This window comes from Triturus cristatus, chromosome 5_2 (assembly GCF_964204655.1).
Source record: "Triturus cristatus chromosome 5_2, aTriCri1.1, whole genome shotgun sequence".
Lineage (NCBI taxonomy): Eukaryota > Metazoa > Chordata > Amphibia > Caudata > Salamandridae > Triturus > Triturus cristatus.
In genome coordinates, this window is record NC_140588.1 from 1,082,833,197 (window position 1) to 1,082,858,680 (window position 25,484).

Consider the following 25,484-nt stretch of genomic DNA (forward strand, 5'->3'; position numbering starts at 1 on the left):
CAGTTTAAGACCTTCCTTTTCCTCATTTTTGTTAGGGTTAGGCACCTTCTGTGCCGAGCCAGTGAAAAGTTCTTGGAGTAAGGCGTTTCTTTCTGCCTCAAATGTTTCCATCACCGAGGCAGACAATGTCAGATATTCTATTAAATGGTAAGTGTTTAGAATGTATGTATCGTTTATATTGTTAGAACCAATCCGACAAATATCCCAATCTGAAGAACTGAGTGCTACCCTCCACATAAATTGTCATCAACAAAAAACTGGGGTAGTAATGTATCAGAAGATGCACATCGTAGCAATAATTGACATCAAGTTGGGTATATAGTAATATTTGCCGGAAAAAACAATGAAATCAATAACAAGTTATATAGATGGTGCCAATCGGGATTAGAAAGCACCCTACTACCTGAGTACTAAATTATACGTATCATGCAAAGCAATCCTCGTAATTAACAGATTTTATACATAAATCTATCCCGGCACTCTAGAGTCATATTATTCTTATTGGTTATTAGCCAAAAAGAGAGAAGGACACAGTGACAATAAGGGTGAACTGACTACGGAACAGAATAGGTCCCCACACGAGTATATATTAGAAAACAATTTAATACATAAGTTTTACAAAAAGGAAAAACACATTCATGAGTAAACAAATCGTCAGAACTCCCTAGTTATTTCACTACAGGGAGACTTCAATTTTCTAAATCTTGATATAGATGGATGACAGCCGACACGTGTTTCGTCACGTATAGTGACTTCCTCAGGGCTGTAAGAAGAATGTCAAGATCTTAGTTTACACAAAAACACCAACAATGTGTCGAATTGCACAATAGTGGTTCAATCCGTTATTTTCAGTTCCATTACAAAAAATAGACAAAGTATGAGAATATTTTAGAGTGAAGCGAATGGGAGAAAAGAGAAAGAAAGAAAAGCGTGCGTTGGTTAAGAGAAGTGATAATATAGGAACGAAAAAAGGGTGAAAATGTGACCAGTCAGGTAATTAAATTTAAAAATAGGATTGTTCCCACCACCACATCCGGTGTAAAGACGGTAGAGCGTTGGGTCCAAGGGTAGGATATGAACACTAACCTTTGGAAAGAGTCTTTGAACGCCTCAAATGTCAGGCATGTAATTATGCTTCTGTTAACACGCAGTAATAAGTGTAGAAAATTTCAAGAGAAGACTCCAACGTACGATGTGGTTCTGTAGAAGTATGTAGTAGAGAGCAGAGGTTTGAAAATAGACAATGGACCGACATACACTAGTTGAGTGTGACTATGATCATAATATAAGTTTGAATATTTAAAAAGAGAAGAAGTATAAATACCCAAGAATTTTATGAACCTTGTGAAGGTTCGGATAAGCAAGTTTTGTTGCAAGAAGGTCTCCTGATAAGTGTATCAGTTGTGTGTTGATAGTAACAGGTCTTCCCCAGTAATTTCTAATGCTAATGGGAAATAAAAAAGTGCTGATATTAGTATGGTTATTACCAAACCAAAGGTTAAAACTAGGGTATTTTCAAGAATTAAAGAGTCTAAAATACTGTACCTATTACTAAAGAGAAGATCATCCACGAATCAAAGATTTATAATTCTAATTCTTGTAACCATAAACACAAGTGATTCATTTCTTAGTAAGGTTTCTTGGTGTTTTACAGCTATGTTTTGAGAAGAGCGGGTATCCACCAAGGTATCTGGTGAGAATAAGAAAAATCAGTACGTATACATCAAAAACCCTCTTTTTAGTCTAGATGTTAGGAATATTATACACAGTACCTAATATTCAGTGATGCTGTACCGTGATATGAAAATATTTTGTGAAAATGAGTCAATGGGACGATCTTCATGTAGTCATCTATGTAGTAATTTCTAAAAGAGAAAAAAAGTAATGGAGAAACAAACTCATCCCTGAAATTGGTTTACAATTGTTTATTAAAAGAATCAAATATAAGCGACCTCCTTACTTGATAGATTATTTAATGACTTCATCAAATTAGGTGAAGTAAACGAACCGGCTCTGGTAAGCCCTGCGAAAGACAGTGCAGAGCAAGAACGGATTATTAAAAGGTATCAGAAAATTCATTAAAAAGCACAAGAAGCCTCACCTAACATGCATTTACCAAAAAAAGAAAAAGGAAGTTTTTTTTCCTCTCCCTTTTGGATACTTATTGTTACTGATGTCCGTCAGAGAATTCTGTTCATAAAGGGTGTCGTAACCGTAGATATTAAACAAGATATATGGGTTAAATAAATGAGAGACAATATAGGCATAAGGTTCACTGTCTCGTGTTAACCCAATGTCGTTATGTAATATACGAAAAGAGAGGGAGATATGAGCGGTATAGTTTTGAACCACCAAGTGAGTCTAAATCATGGGCGAATAAACGTTACAGTATACACAACACAAAGTTCAAATAGATTGTATTCGTCTCCCGTTGGTGGAGTGATAAGTTGGATACTAGAACCTGGTTGTTGTGGGTCATTTAAATGTATCTCCTCATGTATAATTATATTCACGACACATTTATTGGTGGGAAAAGTTGTTAACGGTAGTATCGAGATATAATTTTCAAAACACTGTCAAAAATGGAGATTGCGATTGGTAGCCATCTACCTACACGAGCAATATATCTTGACGCGCTTACCTCCGAATAGGATGGTTCTTGCCCGAAACTCGACTCCCGTCCCTTCGTATCGGCAGTGGACGCAAAGTCAGCAGAGAGTGGCTTCTTTTATTGGGTAATCCGAATTTTGGCGCGAAACTTGCACGTTCCATGGTATGTATGGAAGAAAGTAAAAAGGGCCCATAATTGGCCAACAAATGTTAAGGTATAGAAATGGGAGCGGCCATCTTGGAGCAGGAAGAGTTGTTTCTAAGAATGTTTGTACGTTCCAAAATATGTATGGGAGAAAGTGAAAAGGGCCCATAACTGGCCATCAAATATTACGATATAGACAAATGGGCTGCCATCTTAGAACAGAAAGAATTGTTCCTATAAATGTTTCGTTAGCCGTACTAGAGGAAACCTTGATTGGCCGTCTTGAACTAAGTGGTTCTAGATTGTTTAAGCCCCGCAAAAGGTGAATAAAGAGGAGAGGAAGTGGCCATCTTGGAACAATAAATGTTCTTACAGGTTATGCGTGTGGATGCGTGATGGTACACATATTTTAAGAAATTATAGTATCAAAAAGTCTTATTGGGAGTTGTTCGTATAGTACTTCATTGGTACTTTTAGATAAGTAAAAAAATTATTTAATGTAATCTAGTTAGTAAAATAATAAAATATATTTGCATAGAATAGGGATATGTGCACCATTCATTTTTCTCATTTTGGGTATTTACTACGTCTGGTAAGACCAAAATAGTGAGAATTAAAAGTGGCGAAGAAATACTCCATATTGTCAGTATGGATTCGTAATTGACAACGATGGCACTCCTTTTAGAAGTACAAATTCCAGACAGTCTTATTAGCGGTATTTCGCATAGTACTAATCTAGAAATCTAGATAAGTTAGACAAAGGTGTTTAGTATCACCAAGTTGGTAAAAATGTTTTGAATGCGAACACGGTTGCATACTTAATGATCTTTACCTCAATTGAGTATTTAGAGTGTGCGGTGAAGCCAAAAGGTAATGGAAATTAAATAGAAGTATGTTTACTCATGAATGTGTTTTTCCTTTTTGTAAAACTTATGTATTAAATTGTTTTCTAATATATACTCGTGTGGGGACCTATTCTGTTCCGTAGTCAGTTCACCCTTATTGTCACTGTGTCCTTCTCTCTTTTTGGCTAATAACCAATAAGAATAGTAGATAGTTATAGTTAGGACCGTGTTTCCATAGGAAATCCGCAACATTCTATTTAGAATAACTTTGGCGCCGGTTGACGAATCCTCGCGAAATTTTCAAAATAAGTGGGGCGCTCCGCTCCTACCCTGAAAGTCTCGGGGGGATTCGTCAAGCGGGGGCTGAGAAACAAGGGGGGTCCCAAAACGCATTTTCCCCATGCAATTTTCCATAGGGACCTTTAGTCCAAGGTACAGCCCGAACGGCTGAACAGAATTACTTGAAATTTGGCAGAGAGGTAGTCCTCAGGTCAGGCATGTGCCTTTTGCAGGTCTGGTGTCAATCTGTTCAGTAGTTCCTGAGAAAATCAAAAGTAAAATCATATATATATGTGGGCGGAGCCTAACCACACATCTCATCCTGAGATCTGATTGGCTGTCAGCACTTCATCCAAGAAGTGTTGGCAGCCATCTTGGGACCAATATACATGATAGCACCTCATTAAAAAGCATTGCAGTTAATAGAAGGTTTTAAGACTTTAGTTACATTATAAATCATTTGTTGATGGTACCATACTCATTTTAGGAATTGTGGTATGTTCTAAGGTGATTTCACCATGTGAAAAAGCCTTCTGCTGGGATATCATGATTGAGAGAAAAATATTTTCTCATGCTTTTCCCACATAGGTTTGGAAGGTGATCTATAAGCTAAACTGAGAGCTTATTTTCTGTAAATTCACATTATATTTCTCAGTCATGTGAGAATGAAGTCTGACATTCTCAGTAAAACATGTACATCCAACAAGGGCAGAGACTGTCAGTTGATTCCTTTGTGTTCTACTGCAGCTTCCCAGAGTGTTCCAAAGAACAACTAGAGCGCTAACAGTCCTACTTATGATAAACGTATGGCACACCTGAAGCCATCTTGCTTGGATTAAAGTGGTAACTCTTAAAACATTTAATTTTAAAAGGAACAAAATGAGGGGGTTCATTTTTCCATAAAAAGTATGATTAGTACTGCAAAAAGAAAAATTAGGGCACATTTTGAGTGACTTCTCAAATCCTCTTCTATTTCATTAAAAAATTCTGACATGCAGACTGAAATATGCACTTTCAATACCAGCAGCTGTTTTCCCTGGTGAGCAGTAGCTTTACTACAGTGATCTAATGAGCAACTAGAGGGCTAACATTCAGAATTTATGGCAAATGTGTGACATATCTGAATACCTTCATGATGGAATCAAATTAAAAAACTGAAAGCATTTCCTACTGAGGAGACTGCAGTAAATGAGGAAATTAGGAAACTTCATAACAAATAAGTCTCCAAAGATGGCCACCAGAGACAAAAGAGCCCAAATGTAGCCCAAATATCACCCAGATGTAGCCCAAGTATAGCCCAATGCCAAAATGTCCCAGAATGTTCTTAAAAACAACTAGAGCGCTTACTGTCTTCATTATGACAAAAGTATGGCACACCTGAAGCCATCTTGATTGGAATAAACTGGTAACACTTAAAACATTTAATTTAAAAAGGAACACAATGAGGGGGTTCATTTTGCCATAGAAATTATGATTAATGCTGAAGAAAGAAAATGAGGGCACATTTTGAGTGACTTCTCAAATCCTCTTCTATTTCATTAAAAAATTCTGACATGCAGACTGAAACATGCACTTTTAATACCAGGAGCAGACTTCCATGGTGAACAGTAGTTTTACTACAGTGATCTAATGAGCAACTAGAGGGCTAACATTCAGAATTTATGGCAAATGTGTGACATATCTGAATACCTTCATGATGGAATCAAAGTAAAAAACTGAAAGCATTTCCTACTGAGGAGACTGCAGTACATGAGGAAATTAGGAAACTTCATAACAAATAAATCTCCCAAGATGGCCACCGGAGACAAAAGAGCCCAAATGTAGCCCATTTTCACCCAGATGTAGCCCAAATATAGTCCAATGACAGAAGTGTGCAAAACACTTATTATTTTGTGTTTTTGCAGTGTTATATAGTGCAGACTTGTCAGGTATTGGAGTGCTTTACATGAGCAGTTGTTACATCACACAAGAACAAATTCATTTTGGTTGTAGACATGGGGAGACTAAGTGATTTGACCAGAATCACAGAATGTCGAGCTGAAGCAGAAACTCCAACCTGGTTCCCCAGTTGCAAAGTCTGCAGTTCTGGAAGTAACACCACATCCTCTCCCCTAAGTGCAACATTTAATCAAGTGGTCAACTGGATAAAAAAACATAAAGATAACAAATAATTTAAAAGTGCTTTGTCGCTATTTGAAAACTCAGAAAATATGTTCTTATTTTAGTCTTTTAGAGCACTAACCATAATTTTGATGCCAATAAGACCCTCTCATATATGTAATTTCTAAAGGAAATGCTCTAGGTATTACAGTTTTGATTACATCAAGATGACGTCAGGCGTTCCACACTTTTGTAATAAATATAGAATGTTAGCAATCTAGTTGTTCATTAGGATACTGTTGAGAGGCAGAGGCCAGGGGCACGGACTCTGAAAATTGAAGGCAGGTAGGAGGGTTCAAAGGCAACAACTTAACCACACTGAGCAGGCAGGAAGGGCCGTGGCAGCACAACAGACTATGGAGGGCAGTGGAAAGGGGGGCAGGGGCAACAAACCAACAATACAGGACTTGCAAGAGAGGCTGTGGCAATGTAATAGAGCATTGTGGGCAGAAGGAAGAGGCAATGGTAGTACAACCATACATGCCAACAGACCCGATTCAGCCAGGAAACGTCCAATGTTTTTAAGCTCAAATGGGCTTTATTTGATCTGTCTCCTGTCTACAATCTCCTCTTTTTCAAGGTAACTCAAAGGGGAAAATCAATACCCCAGTTTTTTTTCAAAATTTCCCTTTTACCAAGTTCAAAATGTTCGCAAGTATGGTACATTGGATCATGGAAGGAAATGGGGTAGGGACATGGACTTGGATAACAGAGGACAGGAGGGACATGGAGAGGTGCACCAAACTGACCCTGCAGGGCAGGCATCAGGGTTTGCAGCAGCACGATACACCACACAGGGCATGCGGGACGGGAGTGCAGCACAACAATCCATAGAAAGCAAGAGGGAGGGGACAGGACCATGCACATGGACAACAGAGAACAGAGGGGCAAGAGGCAATGGTAGCTAGCTGACCATAATGGACAGACAGGAGAGAAAGCTGCAGCATAACAGACCATAAAGGGCAGGAGGGACGGATCAGGGGCATTACAGTGGAACAGACAAGCCAGGAGGGAGGGAGTAGGGGTCTGCACATGTAAACAGCGGGCTGGGGGCAAGGGGGCAGGGCAGGAGCAGCAAGATAGCCATGGACGTCAGGCAGGATGGGCACTAGAAGCAAGACACACCATGAAGAGCAACAGTGAGACTGTGATGGCATACACACAGACCATGGAGGGAAGGTGGGAGGGGGTCAGGGGCAGCTAACTGACCACACAGGGAAGGTGGGAGGGGCCATGGCAGCACAGAAGACCATGCATGGCAAGTGGGAGGGTTATTGGCAGCACAATGGCTATGATGGGCAAGAAGGAGGGTGCAGGGGCATTCACAAAGGACGATGGAGGATAGAAGGGAGGGTCAGGACCTGTGCACAGACAAGAAAGTTCAGGGGAAGGGGCCTCACAACAGACCGCACGGGGCAGGCAGGAGGAGCAGTTGCAGCACAACAGACCAGGGAGGGCAGAAGGGTGTGGCAGTACAATGGACCATGTAGGACAGGAGGAAGAGGATAGGGGCATGGCATGTGGACAGGCACGGTGGAGGTGGCAGGGACAGGTTACAGTCATCTGACAATGCTAGGCAGGTGGGAGGGGAGTGGCAGCTCAACAGAACACTCAGAGTAGATAGGAGTGGCAGGTCCATGGAACATGGTGGGCAAAAAGGATGGAGCAGGGGCATGCACAAAGACATCGGAGGGCAGGGGGAAGGAGAATAGGGGCAGCAAGCTAAGCACAGAGTTTAAGCAGGAGGTCAATGATGGGGCATAGAATTGGGCAATGGAGGGCAGGAGGAGGGGACTGGTACATCATACTAAATTGAGGGCAGAGGCAGCACATCAGACCATGCATGGCAGGAGGGAGGAGGCTAGTCCATGGATTCACACAACAGAGGATAGGGAGGAAGGGGATGGGGCAGCAAGCTAACTGTTCAGAGAAGGCGGGTATTAGGAACTTTATTGTTTTTAAAACGTGTGTCTGTGCGAACTACTTAAAATATGAACAAGTATGCAGCATAATCTCACTTTTATTCAGGAAGAAGAGGACGTTTGTGACTGTGACTCCGGGCTCACTTGGCAGAAACACCCCCTGACCCTCCACCCCCTATCGCAAAATGTAATGCCCGTGAAAAGGGTAGGTGAACACAGTGTTATATAGAACATAGTCCTGAGAGCACGATTGAAAATGAAAACTAGATATAGTGTATGGTATAATCTATGCACCAAAAAGTGTGATATAAGATGAACCGGGCGTGAAATATAATATGCAATACATTGTGCGCAATGACAGATTCATTGGAGAGCGCGAGATAGCACAGGTTCTAGCGCGTGCTATGCGATATGCGCCTTGGAGTTTAATATGCACAGGGCAGTGTTGTGTAACCTAACTAGTCTCTAAAGTTGTAATATAAAATATGTGCTGGGGAGTGTAACGTTGCATATGCACTGTGACAAAGATATGGATCCCAGATTGTAATATGTATGGCATAGCACTGTGCGTTATAACATAGGCATCGAGGAAGGCACGTTAGATGGGGCAATATAACCCGTGCGAAGACAAGTGTGGCATGACATATTCACGGGGTGGTGTTACAGTGCACATGGGCTAGAGAGTGGCATAGCATATGCACTAGCTAGTGGAATACAACACAGAGGTGTGTGGCACTCAGCAGGCAATGGTGGGTGTAACACAGCATTGGGCTCTGCCAGGAGCGCGCTGTGACTCTCAAGTGATGTTCGTCCCCTTTCCAGAGACTAAAATAAAAAGTATTACACATCTGGCAGTGGATGTGTGTTTTATTAACCGTGACGGGGGTTTCTTGCATAGTTTTGGTCGAATTTTTGTCGAATCCCCTTTGAATGGCTTGGTGTGCATGTGTATTAAATGTGCCCGTCAATAGCTACCCATGTTTGTATAAATAAACGACAAGGGTGTCTACCGGGATTAGGCACGGTAGGGCATCAGACATGTCAGAGCTTCACTAGTGGTGTAAATACATTCCACGTGGATTCATTGTATGCATAGTCGCCTTTTAATGAATAGCACGCAAATCGTCATGGTGATAGGTACGTACGGTTTGTCCAGCATGTCCTAGGTGTGTCTATAAATATATATTTTTTAAAAATAATAAAAAACAGTGGCCAGCCCTGGGGATTGGGGTCAAAAAAATATAATTAGGAGACAGGCCCTGGGGGATGGGGTCATCAGGGCCAATAAATTAGAATAAGAAGGGGAACCACACAGCCCCCCTTCTTAAAAAATTAAAATAAATAAAAGACTGGCATCGTGCCGGAGGCCACGCCCCCTCCTTGCAGCACTCTGCAAACGCGCCCCCTGGCGAGTTTTAAGTTGGGGAATTAATTCCTCTTCAATACTGAGGGGCCCTGAGGGCCAACTAGCCCAACGGGCATCTCCAGTATGCGCCAGGGAGCTGCGCTGCAGACAGGTGTTCTGAGGCCAAGCCCCTTTTTACACCTCTCTGCAACGCAGCTCTGTGGCGCTTACTGGCGGTACCTAGTGGTCTAGTTTGACCCTAGGGACCCTTAGGATTCAAGGGGACTTAATCTCTCAACTTAGAACAGCCACAGGGCGCGTTTACACAGTGGTGAAGGGAGGGGACGGGGCCTGAGGTGACGTGTGCAAACACGCACTATGGCACGTTTTAAATTGGGGATATAATTTCCCTTCAATACTGAGGGCACCTGGGGGCTAACTAGCCCACCAAGTGCTTCCAGTAAGCGCCACTGAGCTGCATTGCAGAGAGGTGGTCCAGGCCGTGCCACTTTTTACACCTCTCTGCAACGCAGCTCTGTGGCACTTACTGGAGGTACCTAGTGGGCTAGTTGGACCCTAGGGACCCTCAGGATTCAAATGAACTTAATCTCCCATCTAAAAACGGACACAGGGCGTGTTTACACAGTGGTGAAGGGAGGGGACGGGGCCTGAGTTAACGTGTTCAAAAACGCCCTGTGGCCTGTTTTAAGAGGTAGTTTTAATCCCCCTGCCCTGTTATATACTAGGGGCTTACAGAGGAGGTCATGCTAATCACAGGGGAACCCCAACGCATAATGTTCCCTAGTGTATGTAGGTGTTTTCACTGTATTCTAAGTGTCTTTTAACCCCTTCCATGCTCATGACGGAACGGTTCCGTCATGAGCCACGGTTGAGCTGTGCTCATGACGGAACCGTTCCGTCATCGGCCCGCCCGCGCACGAACCCTTCAGCACCGCGGCGGAATTCGCCCAGCGCTGAAGGGGTTAACATAGCACTGGCTCTAGGACTGGTTAGTCAGACTCAGTTACCACCAGTATCCGTCTGAAAAAGTTGAGGGTACGGGATGATTTTGCAACAAGGCTTCTTTCTGCTCTTCTTTTTGTTCTTTCTGCACGTTATCCTTCTTCCTGCACTTTTCTTCGTCTTTGAGGACTTCTGTTGCTTCTTTCTGCACTTCTTTTTTTTCTTTCTGTCCATTTTTTCTTCTTTCTTCACATGTCGTATCTCTGTAGGCATAGTTAGAAATTAGCATTTAAAAAACCTTTGAAATTCACAGAAAAAAACATAGGTTTCAGGCACGTTATAGTTAGGAATTAGCATTTAAAAAACCTCAGAAATTCACTGAAAAAACCATAGGTTTCAGGGGTGTTATAGTTAGCTGGACTTTTCAATTGTACAAAACCATTGAAATTCCCCCGTTATAGTTAGTTCAGCTAACTATAACTCGCGCGCCCGCAATGCACTGCTGATGACGTCACATATTACATCACTCATGGCATGGTCAGTGACATCACTCATGACATCACTGATGGCATCTCAAATGACATCACTGATGACATCACTGATGACATCATCCTTGTGATAGAGTGACAGACCTCCTCTCACCCTAATATAACCTTTGATACACACATTAAAAAATAGAGACTAAAATTTTCAAAACATTGGACATACCAATACCAGTTACAACAACCTCTTCAGTAATTCTAAGATCCACATACACATCCACTCATTCACCAACAGTCCTATACAGTCACTCATACATGTACTCACTCATCATATGTACTCATACACCTATACATCCTGTTACACAATGCCACTCATCCATAGAGTTACTCACACACATAGTCACTCATGCTAATAAAGAATCAAACATACATTTACTTGCATATACAGTTATACACACACCACCACACTTACTTCTACGGAAACTTACACATACTTAGTCTTTTAAACAATCACTTATAGAAACACATACTTATTCATACAGGAACTCTTTCAATCTCTCACTCTCACATATACCCACTTATATACACCAAAAATCACATATACTAGTTTAAAACATATGTAGTTACTCATAAAGACACTATTGAGACAGTCATTTTCTCACTAACACACCCATACACACACTCATCCACCCATACAGTCCTGCACACATGCTGTCTTCAACACATACAAACAGTGAGTCACTCATTCATGCACCTATGCACTACGTAATACCCCCCACCGAACCATGCAGACACTCAGACTGATAATCAAAAAACCAACTAATAACCTATATAGACACCCATGTAGCTACTCACCAACCCATGCAGCCACTTATACACAAAGTGAGAGACTGATACAGATATTTACATATTTAAACATTACTCACTAAGCCATGTATTCACTATGATACACTTAATCAGTCAGTTACACAATCAATTTTTCAAAAACAAATCATCCATTTAGACACTTATATACCCATTTATTCTTCCATCGACCTTGAGATATACATATATAAAACATATTTAATTTTCAGAAAAACACACATTCACTGGATGATGTCATCAGTGATGTCATCAGTGATGTCATTTGAGATGTCATGAGTGATGTCATGAGTGATGTCACTGACCATGTCATGAGTGATGTAATATGTGACGTCATCAGCAGTGCATTGTGGGCGCGCGAGTTATAGTTAGCTGAACTAACTATAACGGGGGAATTTCAATGGTTTTGTACAAGTGAAAAGTCCAGCTAACTATAACACCCCTGAAACCTATGGTTTTTTCAGTGAATATATATATATATATATATATATATATATATATATATATATATATCCAGGAAACAGTGTGCCCATGCACAAAAGCGCACTCGAGCCAGCGTTAGGTTGAGGAGACCTTTATTCAGGGAAAACTGCCAATGTCACGGGAAGTCAATAAAAGAATAGTGGCGCCAAATTCACGACGCGTTTCGGGTTTATCCCTTCTTCCTGGTGAGACGCCACTGCAGCTACCCGCACCTGCAAACATTTAGTCAAATCTGCCGTCCAATGGGCCAATCAGGTAAGTGGACTTCTTCAGATGTATTCTGGGAAATGCGGTGCGGGTAAGTTTTCGTGCCTCAATGTTCATGCTGCATATAATTCTTGCATCTAGCCCTAGATGGGCCTCTCGTGGCAGCAGCAGAAAACAATCATTCCAATCACGCTGCTCCTAGGAACTTGGCAAATTCCAAGCCCCCTGGCCCCCTACAATCAACGGGGTGGTGCACTTCTCGCGGCTGGGCGGCCGCGCTAAATATCCAGGAAACAGTGTGCCCATGCACAAAAGCGCACTCGAGCCAGCGTTAGGTTGAGGAGACCTTTATTCAGGGAAAACTGCCAATGTCACGGGAAGTCAATAAAAGAATAGTGGCGCCAAATTCACGACGCGTTTCGGGTTTATCCCTTCTTCCTGGTGAGACGCCACTGCAGCTACCCGCACCTGCAAACATTTAGTCAAATCTGCCCTCCAATGGGCCAATCAGGTCTCCTCAACCTAACGCTGGCTCGAGTGCGCTTTTGTGCATGGGCACACTGTTTCCTGGATATATATATATATATATATATATATATATATATATATATATATATATATATATATATATATATATTCACTGAAAAAACCATAGGTTTCACACATGTTATACTTAGCTGGACATTTCACTCGTAAAAAACCATTGAAAATCCCCCGTTATAGTTAGTGCAGGCAACTATAACTCACGCGACCGCAATCCTCTGCTGATGCTAATACTGTATTTAGACACTTATTTGCCCATGTCTTCTTCCATTAAATTTTAGCTATACATATATTACAAATATTTTTTTTTCATTAAGACACATATGTCATCAGCAGAGGATTGCGGTTGCGTGAGTTATAGTTGCCTGCACTAACTATAACGGGGGAATTTCAATGGTTTTTTAGGAGTGAAATGTCCAGCTAAGTATAACATGTGTGAAACCTATGGTTTTTTCTGTGAATTTGCAAGGTTTTTTAAATGCTAATTCCTAACTATAACGTGTGTGAAACCTATGGTTTTTTCAGTGAATTTGTACGGTTTTTTAAATGCTAAGTTACTTTACGCCGTTCGTGGCGTGCGCGCCCACTTCACGCAGTTCGTTCCGTGCGCGCACAGTGAGCACGCGGAGTGAGCACTTTACGCAGTTAGTGCCGTGCACGCACGGTGGGCACGCGGTGCCGTTACGCTGGATGGGCCATGTACGCACGATGCGCTTCGCGCACCGTCCGCACACGGAGGACATATTATGCGCTTCGTTGTGAAAGGTTATCTATTAAATGCTCAGCTGTTTTCTATGCCATGCACAAAAGGTGCCCTTCTGGCGCCTTTTGCACACGGGGTGGGGAAAACGTCGATATTGTTTTTTTTTTAATTTATTTTTGACCGTACACGTACGGTAAGCGCAATCGGCGATTTTTCGAAAAAATAAAAAATTAAATTTTTGGCCTTGGGGGTTCTTTTGGGACTCCCTAACCATGACTAGGTGGTTAGGAGCTGTCTAGCCTGCCCCTTTTCATGTTATCCGACTTTGTGTTTCCTCCCCCCCCTCAGAGTGCGAGAGAGAAAATGGCGGCCGACACTTCCTGGTTTCGACCGATTCGAATGTTTACTAAGATCTAACAGCCAATCAGAATCGCGCTCGCACACGGCACCGTACGCGTACGGTAAGCTTACCGTAAGCGCACGGTAAGCGCACGGTAAGCTGCCACAGATATATATATTGATTTAAATGCTATTTTCTCAGGAACTACTGAACAGATTTACACCAGACCTACAAAAGGCACTTCCTTGACCTGTAGACTACCTCTCTGCCAAATTTCAAGTAACTCTGTTCAGCCGTTCGGGCTGTAGCTGTGTCTAAAGGTCCTATGGAAAAATGCATGGGGAAAACGCGTTTTGGGACCCCCCTTTTTTCTCAGCCCCCGCTTGACGAATCCCCCCGAGACTTTCAGGGTAGGAGCGGAGCGTAGCGCCCCATTAGTTTTGAAAATTTCGCGAGGATTCGTCGACCGGCGCCAAAGTTATTCAAAATAGAATGTTGCGGTTTTCCTATGGAAACAGGGTCCTAACTATAACTACCTACTGGCGACCGCCAGTAGGTAATATATATATATATATATATATATATATATATATATATAGATATATATATATCTATATATATATATATATATATATGCAGAAAAGACCACTCTGTTCAAAGTGACCCAAGGACACAGCGGGGATTATTGGAGTAACCCTTTAATCACTAAAAGTTGCGCAGCATGATGCATTTCGGCTTCTCAGCCTTCCTCAGACGCCGCTTACAACTGAATGGTGCAGTTTCCCTCCTTGAAATGCCTCTGGTGCTCCCTGTGCTGGGAGATCAGCTGATCCTGCCTAATTGGGAACAGCTGCAGTCAAGTCTGAGACTACAGTTCCCAGAATGCAATTCCTGGTAAGTACCAAAAGCAGGGTTAATGTTGCTCAAGTGGGCGCTGTAAATTACCATGTCAAGGGGGGGCCATGTGGTGGCAGGCATCATCCATCTATTACAGTGTCAGAGGTCCTTCAAGTCCCCAACGCCCCAGCCTCGATTAACGAACAAACCAGGCTGTGGTGAACGCTGTAATCAGCCCTCTCCTCCGCAATCACAGTCTGCAACCTGGCAGCAGCCGCAGGCATGGTCCGTTCCCGTGGCGGTCCTGGGTGATTCACCTCCGTGAAAGAAGAAAGTTCATTGCCAGCAGTTCCCAGGACTCTTGAAAGGGTGAGTCCTTGTACCGCGTTTCTGGCCTTACGCGGAAACATATGCAGAAAAGACCACTCTGTTCAAAGTGACCCAAGGACACATATATATACACCATAATAATAACCGTGTGTATAGTCTGAATAATTAATTAAAATGCAATCCATCATTGAACTGTAGGGAAAAATAAATCAATTAGATTTGTTTAAAAAACGCATGTTTATATGTATGAAATTAGCTTTTAAACAAAGAGTTTCTTGACAGCAGAGGCAAAAATTGTTATTTCCATTTTTAATTTGCAAGAGAACATTATTACTAAATTGATGTAAGATGTTCGCAATAGACACATTGACACTGATTAATTTATTTCATGACAACTTCCTTTTTTAATGTTAAGAATTTTCAATCATTGTATATTTATTCTCTCTGTTAGGATAACAAATTTACCGATGAACATAAACTTTTATGCTTTTATGCTTTCTATCCGTTTAAATGTACTACAACTTTTGTAAATATTATTTTTCTCTAGAACTTTGGTAGAAATATGTGATAGGAGTTTGGAGCTTTATAATGTAATGTTTGCTTTACTGTAAGATGTGTCATTGCATTCAGTCCAGCCACATCAATTGTTAAGGTAGACAGGGTAGTGGTCAGAATTGATTGACTCTCCATGGTGAAAAATAACAGAAATAGCAGTGTATGTTTTTCTATAAATTGATATTTGACCACCTTTAAAGTTGGTGATATCCGTATTGATTTTACTGCCATCTGCTCTGCATCTTTGTAGCATGAGAATAAGATATTTAGAACTGTGTCTCAAACTAACGTAGACAGTAGGTCTGATGTGCAGCCTGGACAACAGTTATTCTGCAGAGCTTTTACCAAAAGTTTTTCAAAAGCTACTTACTTTCAATCTGCCACTGTAAGGTACACAAACTGCTCTGAATCAATGTCAGTTCTTTCTGAATAGGAACAATTGGCACACTCATGGTTCCATGAATGCTTAGTTTTAAGGAAGTCATTAATTGAAATTCCCTAATTTTCTAAGACATTTAGCACTATGTTTAAAATATCCTATGAATCCTGTTGCACGTTGAAAATGAACTGCGTATCACCATTACAATGGTCAACCATATCCCGTATAAATGCAGTTGAAGTACACACGTGTTTGACAGTGTGTACTAAACTGATCAGAGTTGTGAAAGCTTGACTTACAGATTTGTCTTTGTTTTGTAGAATGTTTTCAGCCACCGGTTGTAGGCGGAGTGGAACACAACATTAATTTCTATTTTAGAGAAACATGAAGCTCCTGAAGTGTTAAAACATGGAAAACCTATTACATTATTGACCTCATAACTGTTTAGCTTTTTTGACATCTTTGCAAATTCTTCACTTAGTTTTGAAACTTTAGAAAAATCCGGACTATCAGCAGTTTTTACGTACTATAACTGGAATGCTTCTCAAAAACAAGATATAATCTTAGATGAAGAGCATACAGCCCTCTCACACAATTGTATTCTATCACACATGATGAGTCAGCATTGACTTTGCTCCCATCAAAGGGGAGTAGGTACAACCCTGATAATGACCTAACTCATGAGAAAGCAACGTAAGACATGCCTTCTTTGAACAATGTGTGACCTATATGTATCATTGTTGCATCCAAACGTAATCCCTGAGATTTGTGAATGGTGATGCAGGGGAAACTTGCCTTTTCAAATAGAGGTCTTTTACCAACAGAAATCCATATTGCACCTTCCAATTGGTTTAGCCTCTTAAATATGATCAAATGTAATCAAAATATATTCATACTCTGTTCTATTGGAATACATAATGAAGTCTATCACATCCCCTATTGCACTATTCACTAATCCCTCCTTGACGTTCAGATTTAGTCGCAAAATTATTCCACGATTTTTACATAGGTTTAGAGTCTTTTCTAAACCAGCAGTACATGAAACAGTTTTTTCTAGTGATTCAAGTTTATTTATCACTGATTGGAATAGTGGTAACTGAAAACCTTGATGTTCCATTGTATCTTCAGTATTAAGGCTCACAATATCTTGTTCCAAATGAAGCATTTCTAAGTTAAATTGAGTGCACTCCTCCAATGTTGGCATGAGGCACACACTCTGTGAGTTTTCATAAGATCTTACATTACAGAAGGTGGTGACTCATTATTTGGAAACGGGACCTAACCATCCGAGAAGCAATAGCTGTCTTTGCTTGTTTACTAATAATTCATATTCTCATATCTTTCAATATATTGTCATACTTCACACATGCAGCCTGTCTCATATGCTGTGTCAACTAAGCATGCTGAAAATGTAGCTATATGTTAGCATTTTAATACTACCTAATGCCTTTTTAGTTTCCTCATGAAGCAGTTTCTTAAAAACTGGTTGACCTTTGACAGGAGTCAACTGCAGAAGGTCACAAAAAACTATGATGTGTTTACCACCAAACAGAACATCATAGTCAGTTCTGAGGACCTCGTGCATCCTCAGGTGAATGAAAGCTCGCATTAGGTTTGATACCATACTAACCTCATCAATAATAAGAACTTTCAGGGTTTTCAGAACTCTGGAAACCTCATGACAAGCATCACTAGATAACTTCAAGCACTCTACTTTGTTGTTATGTTCCACAGGCGACATAAGCAGTCTGTGCAAAGTGATTCCTTTGATGTTGCGAGCACAGCACATGAAATATCACAACTAGGCTTTCTGCAAACAAATGCAGTCACCGCTTTAATTAGAAACCTTTTTCCTGTATCTGTCTGACTACTAATAAAGAGACGTGTAGGCTTGAATGTTGTAAATTAACATTCAGACTTATCATGTAGGAGTTCATGCTTTAAATCTTTTCTTATTTGCTCAAAGATTTCTATCTATTCTTGATTCAATTGATAAATGGTCTCCCTCCTCACTTAACCCATAACATTTTCCATTTCATTCATAGCCATGGATGCCTCATTTTCAATGACAGGCATGCCAATCGGATTTTGACTATTAGGCAATTCGCTCTGGCTGTCTTCTGAACGGTCCTTTACAATCTCTATGGCAATTGGTTCTTCTTGAATTTCATCATTTAACATTTTCCGAGATATGGAAAACACTTCAAATTGTCTACTATCTTTGACAGCATTGAAAGTGTCTTAATAAACAATTGCAAAATAGACAGGTAAAAGAATTCTGTTTTCTTACCTGTTTATCAGCTCAGTTTATAATGATTATTGAGACTTGGTCTTGAATGTTTAACAAATCATCCGTTACAGCCTTCACCTCAAACTTTCCTTGTTTAATATTTCCATCTATGTTATTTCTGTATGTTTAGTACTGCAGAACTTCATACAAACAAAGGTTTTCTAGATGGACACTCCAATTAGGGTAATAAGCGTCCATCATATTTGTTTTAAGTATCTCAGTGCTTTCTGGATCTCTGCCTGAGGGATTCCGAGGCTAACAGCGAAGCACAGTATCTTCTTTACTTACAACTGTAAACAGGGTGAACACTTCATTCTTTTACGCAACATGCAATCCCTGCTGTCTTCTAAAAAGCTATACTGAGAATCTACACCTCTACAAACAGTTGTTCACTCAGTAAACAAGGTTTACAGTAGGTTTATAAACAGTAGGATACTTACTGACTCTTCTAAACAAAGTACATAAACTATTCTTTTAATTACCAGAACGGGGAGCTGTTTCTTAACTGCAGTCTCTTTTACTTTCAAATAAAATCCCCTCTGCTGAGCAAAAGTCAAAGAGGCTCCCTTCTCCTCCAAACCTACCAGCACAATTTCAGCTATCTGCGGTTGTGCAGCCAATTACATCATAGTTTTTCTTCAGCCATGTAGTGACAATGTTATGGTTGACCTTAATATAACCTGGTTACATTTTTTCTACTTCTCCAAAAACGATTTCACCAGACTGTTGCTGGATTGTAAAACATCTCTTGGCAGGCTGACTCAGTAATTTTCCATGCGGGTCTAGCGAGACTCTCGTGAGATCATACGAGCCTTATGTGCCAAGCTTCACTCCCTGAAGCTTGCAAATTTCTCTCGCGAGAATCTCGCGGGATCGCAACAGAACTGCAACCTCATCGAATACCATACTTATTTACAAAACTGACACTCTTTAACAACTAAATATTTCCTATAATAACTCCCTTTCTATTGGGCTACTAACACCCACAGGGCTCTCACAAGAGTGGGAACACCCAAACAGCTGACTCTATCTATATATTTATCTGAGTCACTTGAGACTAATAAAAGTATGTATAAAAAAGGCTGTAAACTAGTTACTGGATTAATCACACAACTACTAGGGTAAAAACAGACTGTCCTTTTAAGTGAGACATCTCTCTTGATGACAGATATGTGTTTACTAGGATATGAGGACAGACTGCTCTCATCGTTGAGATCCCTCTCTTGGATGACAGCTGTGCATAGTAGGGTGTGAGGAGGGACAGGCCTCTTGGCTCTAACCTCTCTCTCGGATGATGAGTGTGCATAGTACGGTTTTTTGGAGGGACTGGCATCTCTGCCCAGGCCTCTCTCTCGGATTATAGATGTGCATAGTAAGGAGTGGGAAGTGACTGGCCTCTCCATTGAGATATCTTTCCTGGATGACGGATGTGTATACAAGGATATGGGGACAGACTGCTGTCTTCACTGAGATCCCTCTCTTGGGTGACAGCTGTGCATAGTAGGGTGTGGGAGGGGACTGTCCTCTATGCTGAGAACTGCCTGAGATGATGGGTGTGCATAGTAGGGTGTGCGAAGGGACTGGCCTCTATGCTGAGACATTCTTGGACACTCTTGCATGAAAGGTGTGCAAAGTAGAGTGTGGCGAGGGACTGACCTCTCTACTGAGACCCCTCTCTTGCATGATTAGTGTGCAAAGTAGGGCATGGGGAGGAACTGGCCTCTCTGCTGACACCTCTGTCTCAGATGACATATGTGCATAGTAGGATGCATCGCCTCTCCACTGAGATCCATCTCTTAGATGATAGATGTGCGTAGAACAGTACGGGAAGGGACTGGCCTCTCCGCTCAGATGCCTCGTACAGATGACAAGTGTGCATAGTAGGGTATAGGGAGGGACTGGTCTTTTGGCTCACACTGTTCTCTCGGATGATGGGTGTGCATAGTAGGGTGTGGGGAGGGACTGTCCTTTCCACTGAGATCCCTCTCTCTGATGATAGATGTGCGTAGTACAGTATGGGGAGGGACTGGCCTCTCAGCTCAGATGCCTCGTACAGATGACAAGTGTGCATAGTAGGGTATAGGGAGGGACTGGCCTTTCGGCTCACATTGTTCTCTCGGATGATGGGTGTGCATAGTAGGGTGTGGGGAGGGACTGGCCTTTCGGCTCACACTGTTCTCTCGGATGATGGGTTTGCATAGTAGGGTATAGGGAGGGACTGGCCTTTCGGCTCACACGTTCTCTCGGATGATGGGTGTGCATAGTAGGGTGTGGGGAGGGACTGGCCTTTCCACTGAGATCCCTCTCTCTGATGATAAATGTGCGTAGTACAGTATGGGGAGGGACTGGCCTCTCCATGCAGACCCCTGTCTCGGACGACGGGTGTGCGTATTAGGTTGTGCAGCAAAACTAGCCTCTCTGCTGAGGCTTCTCCCAGTGATGACGGGGGTGAGTAGTAGGGTGAGGGAAGAGAATGGTCTCTGTGTTGAAATCCCTTTCTTGGATGACAGGTGTGAATGATTCTTTCTGCCTTGAAGTCTGTTGGGATCGGTGGCTCCGCACTTGCTTGGATCTCCAATTTTCTTTCTGATCGCACTTTTAGGTCTTCTCCCCCTCTTCGGTGTCCACTGTTCATAATTCCCCGTATGGTGTCCCCAAAGGTTCTACTCTCAGTCCTTTGTTCTTCAATCTCTATGTTAGACCCCTTGCTTTTCTTGCTGAACAGTCTGGACTATCTATTTTTTCGTACGCTGATGACACTCAAATCATTTTCTCTCTTTCTTCTAATCAGCACTCCTCCTCCTCTTCTCTTCGTTCTGGGCTTACTGACATCGCCAATTGGATGCTGACTAACAAACTGAAGCTGAATGGCGACAAAACGGAGCTGCTCCTGTTCGGGCCGGACTCCGCCCTCCTGGGCCCGCAATATTGGCCTCAGCAAATGGGACTACTGCCGGTCCCAGCAACAACAGCACGCAATCTCGGGGTCCTCTTTGACAATCAGTTATCCATGAGGCAACATGTGGTTAAAGTCTCAGCCACCTGTACTACCATCATCAGGTGGCTGAGGAAGATCACATGGATGCTTCCCCCAGACACCCAGAAGTAAGTGGTCCAGGCCTTAGTGACATCGCGGCTGGACTACGGTAATGTACTTCTTCTGGGTGCCTGCAAGGAGGTCTCCCGTAAGCTTCAAGTGGTCCAGAACATGGCTGCCCTTTTACTTTGCAATCTGCCTAGAACCACCTCTGTTTCCTCCTCTCTGCGCAGCCTGCATTGGCTGCGCATAGAATCTAGGTCCAAAATCAAAGCTCTATGCTTTATGCACCGTATCAAAGCTGGAAAATCCCCTCACTATCTATCAAGCCTCTTGTGGACCTAACTATCCAGATATCTATATTTGACTATGGAACAGCTGATCTATCTATCTATCTATCTATCTATCTATCTATCTATCTAATCACCTTTGTTTTTTTCAATGAATTTCTATGTTTTTTAAATTTATTTTACTAACTATAATGTCCCTGTACCCTTTGGTTATTTTAATGAATTTTGATGTTTTTTTACATTTTATTTTCTAACTGTAACCTGTAACCTTTGAGAGAAGGTGTGAGAGTAGCTGTATAGGTAGGTTAGTGGGTGTGTGAGTTTCTGAGTAAGTGAGTGAGTGGGTGTGTGAATGTCTGAGTGGGCCTGTGAGGTGTTGTTTGAGTGTCAGAGTGGGTCCCTAAGTGTCTGAGTGGGTGTGTGAGTCTCTGAGTGGGCTTGAGGATGGTAACTAGGCCTCGGCATAAAATTACACTCCAGTTGTGGGTTTGCAGAATTCAGCAACTCCGCGTTCTGCAGACAACTCTGAGTTACTAATAAACTTCGCACTCTGCAATGGTGAAGAATTTTTTTGTGCCATAGGTGAGCGCAAATTGAGCACTAGCGACCGCAGCTTCAACCTGTAGTGTGCCAGGACGCCCAGGCCCCTTGCACACTGGTTGAGAAAGGGGGTGGGGCCTTTAACCAGGTCTCAGGAATCCAGGTGTGGGGGACTTACTTGTGGCAACAATAGGGGTTCTTGGCCCCCAACGATCCTCAGCAGTCTAGGGGAATTCATCCCCCAACCAGTAGTGCGCCAGGAGGCCCCTGTGCAGAGTGGTTGAGATAGGGGGTGGGCCTCTAACAACGTCTCAGCAATCCCACTGTTGGGGACTTGCTTGTTACAACAAGAGGGGTTCTTGGCCCCTAATGACCCTCAGCAGCCAAGGGGAATTCATCCCGCAACTAGTAGTATGCCCGGAGATCCCTGTGCAAAATGGTTGAGAAGGGGGGTTGGTCCTCCGATTACATATCAGCAATCCGGCCGTGGGCGACTTACTTGCGGCAACAATAGGGGTTCTTGGCCCCCAACGACCGTCAGCAGCCAAGTGGACGTCTACTCACAACCAGTAGTGTGCAAGGAGGCCCTTGTGCAGATTGGTTGAGAAAGGGCGCGGGGCCTCTGACCACATCTCAGCAATCCAGTTGTAGGTGACTTACTTGTGGCAATAATTGGGTTCTTATCCCCCAATGTCCCTCTTCAGCCATGGGGACTTTATCCACTAACCAGTAGTGTGCCAGGAGGCCCCTGTGCAGAGTGGCCGAGAAAGGGGCTGGGGCCTCTGACAGGGTCTCAGCAATCTCACTTTGGGGGACTTGCAACAATAGGGGTTCTTGGCCCCCAACCACCATCAGCAGCCAAGGGGACTTCATCCCCCAACCAGTAGTATACAAGGAAGCCCCTGTGCAGATTGGTTGAGAAAGGGGGTGAGGCCTCCGATGACATCTCGGCAATCTGGCTGTGGGGGACTTATTAGGCCCCCTATGGCCCTCAGCAGCCTAGGGGACTTCTTCCCCCAACCAATAGTGGGCCAGGGGGCCCCTGTGCAGAGTGGTTGGGAAAGGGGGCTGGGCCTCTTTGCCTCTTTCTGCTCCTTTCTGACCTTTATTCTACCTTTTTCTGCTCGTTTCTGACCTTTATTTTGCCTCTTTCTGCTCCTTTCTAACCTTTATTCTACCCTTTTCTGCTTGTTTCTGACCATTATATTGCCTCTTTCTGCTCCCTTCTTATCTTTGTCAGGCATCTTTGCTAATTTCTCACTTTTATTCACCCTCTTTCTGCTTGTTTCTCACCTTTTATTTCCCATTTCTGCTCATTGCTGACCTTTATTTTGTCTCTTTCTGCTCGTTTCTCACCTTTATCATTCCTCTTTCTGCTCATGTCTGACCTCTATTCTGCCTTTTTCTACACGTTTCTCACCTTTATTCTGCCTCTTTCTGCTTGTTTCCCACCTTTATTCTTCTTTTTACTGCCTCAAGGCCCCCGCGGTCCCAGCCTGCTCCTCACCTCGTGCGGGGGCTGGCATTGCTCTGACAGCAGTAAGGTGTTCTATTCGGTAAGAGCAGACAAGTGTTTTTAAAGTATCTGACATTTTAAAATTGCTACTTTCCTAAAAATGTTCTGCCTTTTTAATAATAGTAAACTCTTCAAACGTGCACATACTTTTTACAGACGCTTACCGTCTCAGGCAAACAGATCTTTCTTTCCCATCTGGAATCTCCCCGGTCCACAGCTGCCGTTTGTCGGCTGTTTGAGTGGAGGGAGGTTTCGGTGGTTCGGGTGACTAACTTCCGCTGGGCCATTTGATCGCCGCCATTTTGGAAGTGGGGGCATTCTAGTCTCCCTTTACCCAGCCAGGCTCAGGACATAAAGAGAGGCAATGGCGCCGACGCGCAGCGGTCAAAAAAAGCAGTAAGGCAGACAAGGGTTTTTTAAAGTACCTGAACTTCTAAAATTGCTACCTTCCTAAATTTTATCTGCCTTTTTTAATAATAGTAAACTCTTCAAACTTGCACATACTTTTTACAGACTCTTACTGTCTCAGGCAAACAGATCATTCTTTGCCATCTGGAATCTCCCCCGTCCACCGCTGCCGTTTGTCGGCTGTTTGAGTGGAGGGAGGTTTTGGTGGTTAGGGTGACTCACTTTCAGTGGGCCATTTGATCGCCGTCATTTTGGAAGCAGGGGCATTCTAGTCTCCCTTTAACCAGCCAGGCTCGGGATATAAAGAGAGGCAGTGGTGCCGACGCGCAGTGGACACATGCAGCGGGCACGCCAAAGGCAAGGTCATCTGCTCACGTCTGTGTCTGGCCCACGCCTAGCGCCCGTCCCGCTGGTCCTCTCTCACAAAAAATGGCAGGCACCATTGGTTACTCAGGAGATACACTAATGGCACTGAGACCTAACACCCTCACCATAACACCTTGTCATCCCCCCTGCCACATACGAACTGGATGTCTTAAACCACAGTCAGTAGAAAGCCAGCATCGATGGTAGCAATGGGCCAGATGCATGGGAATAGCTCTGGCACTAACATAACAAATATCTGCTGTATGCTATTAAACACAAGGCCTTTAGTGAGACACCAGCTAGAACTTTATGATCTAGTTCAAACACAGAACCCTGGTGTGACGTTTGTAATGGAAACATGGGTAAATGATAGTTCTGGCCTAGACATTGTTGCGGACAAACTCCCCCCCCCCCCCCCCCCCCCCTCGGCTTTGCCGTATATCGGCTGGATTGACAGCAAAAAAAAAGGAGGGGAACTGGCGTTGTTCTATCACAGCCACTTTAAACCCTATTTGAACCTCTCACTACCTCTGGTTTTGAGGCTTTGGCCTTCTCGGTACAGCCCCCAGATTTTCTGGCACTCAAGGGGATGTTAGTATATCGTCCTCCAGGATCTAGGTATGGCTTTGCTGCTAAGCTCAGTATGCTAATAGAATCTTCAATTATTAACGAGAATTTCCTGGTTTTGGGAGATTTCAACTTTCACCTGGAAAAAGAAACTGACCCAGATTCTAAAAAGCTAATCAGGGCAATGGATGCGTTTGGACTCTCTTTAATTACTAAAGGTCCAACACACAGGGCTGGACACATGTTAGATGGAATCTTTTCAAATCATGCTGCCACCAATGTACTTCCATCTCTTCCACTGACTTGGTCTGGTCTTTGGGTGGTTAAATGGCTGATAAAGTTAGAGAAAACCATTACTCATAGACGCCCCACCCAGCAACCCTCAGGCAGAGCCTGGCAATAAATACGGCCAGTTGACCTAGTAGAGGCTAGTATCTCCAATCCATGGCAACCAGGGGTTAACCTGGAGTAAAGTGTTGAA

At 42.8% G+C, this 25,484-nt stretch overlaps 1 long non-coding RNA gene across 2 annotated transcripts; it reads right to left on the bottom strand.

Annotated features, from left to right (window-relative positions):
- Positions 1–637: 637 nt before the first annotated feature.
- Positions 638–23,892, bottom strand: LOC146829708 (uncharacterized). Of its 2 annotated transcripts, XR_014962040.1 has the most exons (4): positions 23,827–23,892; positions 1,325–1,444; positions 1,087–1,200; positions 638–763 (listed from the first exon to the last, which is right to left on the bottom strand). It is a non-coding gene; the product is annotated as an uncharacterized LOC146829708 (long non-coding RNA). The 2 variants fall into 2 exon arrangements; XR_014962039.1 differs by having other exon boundaries at positions 666–1,200.
- Positions 23,893–25,484: the final 1,592 nt, after the last annotated feature.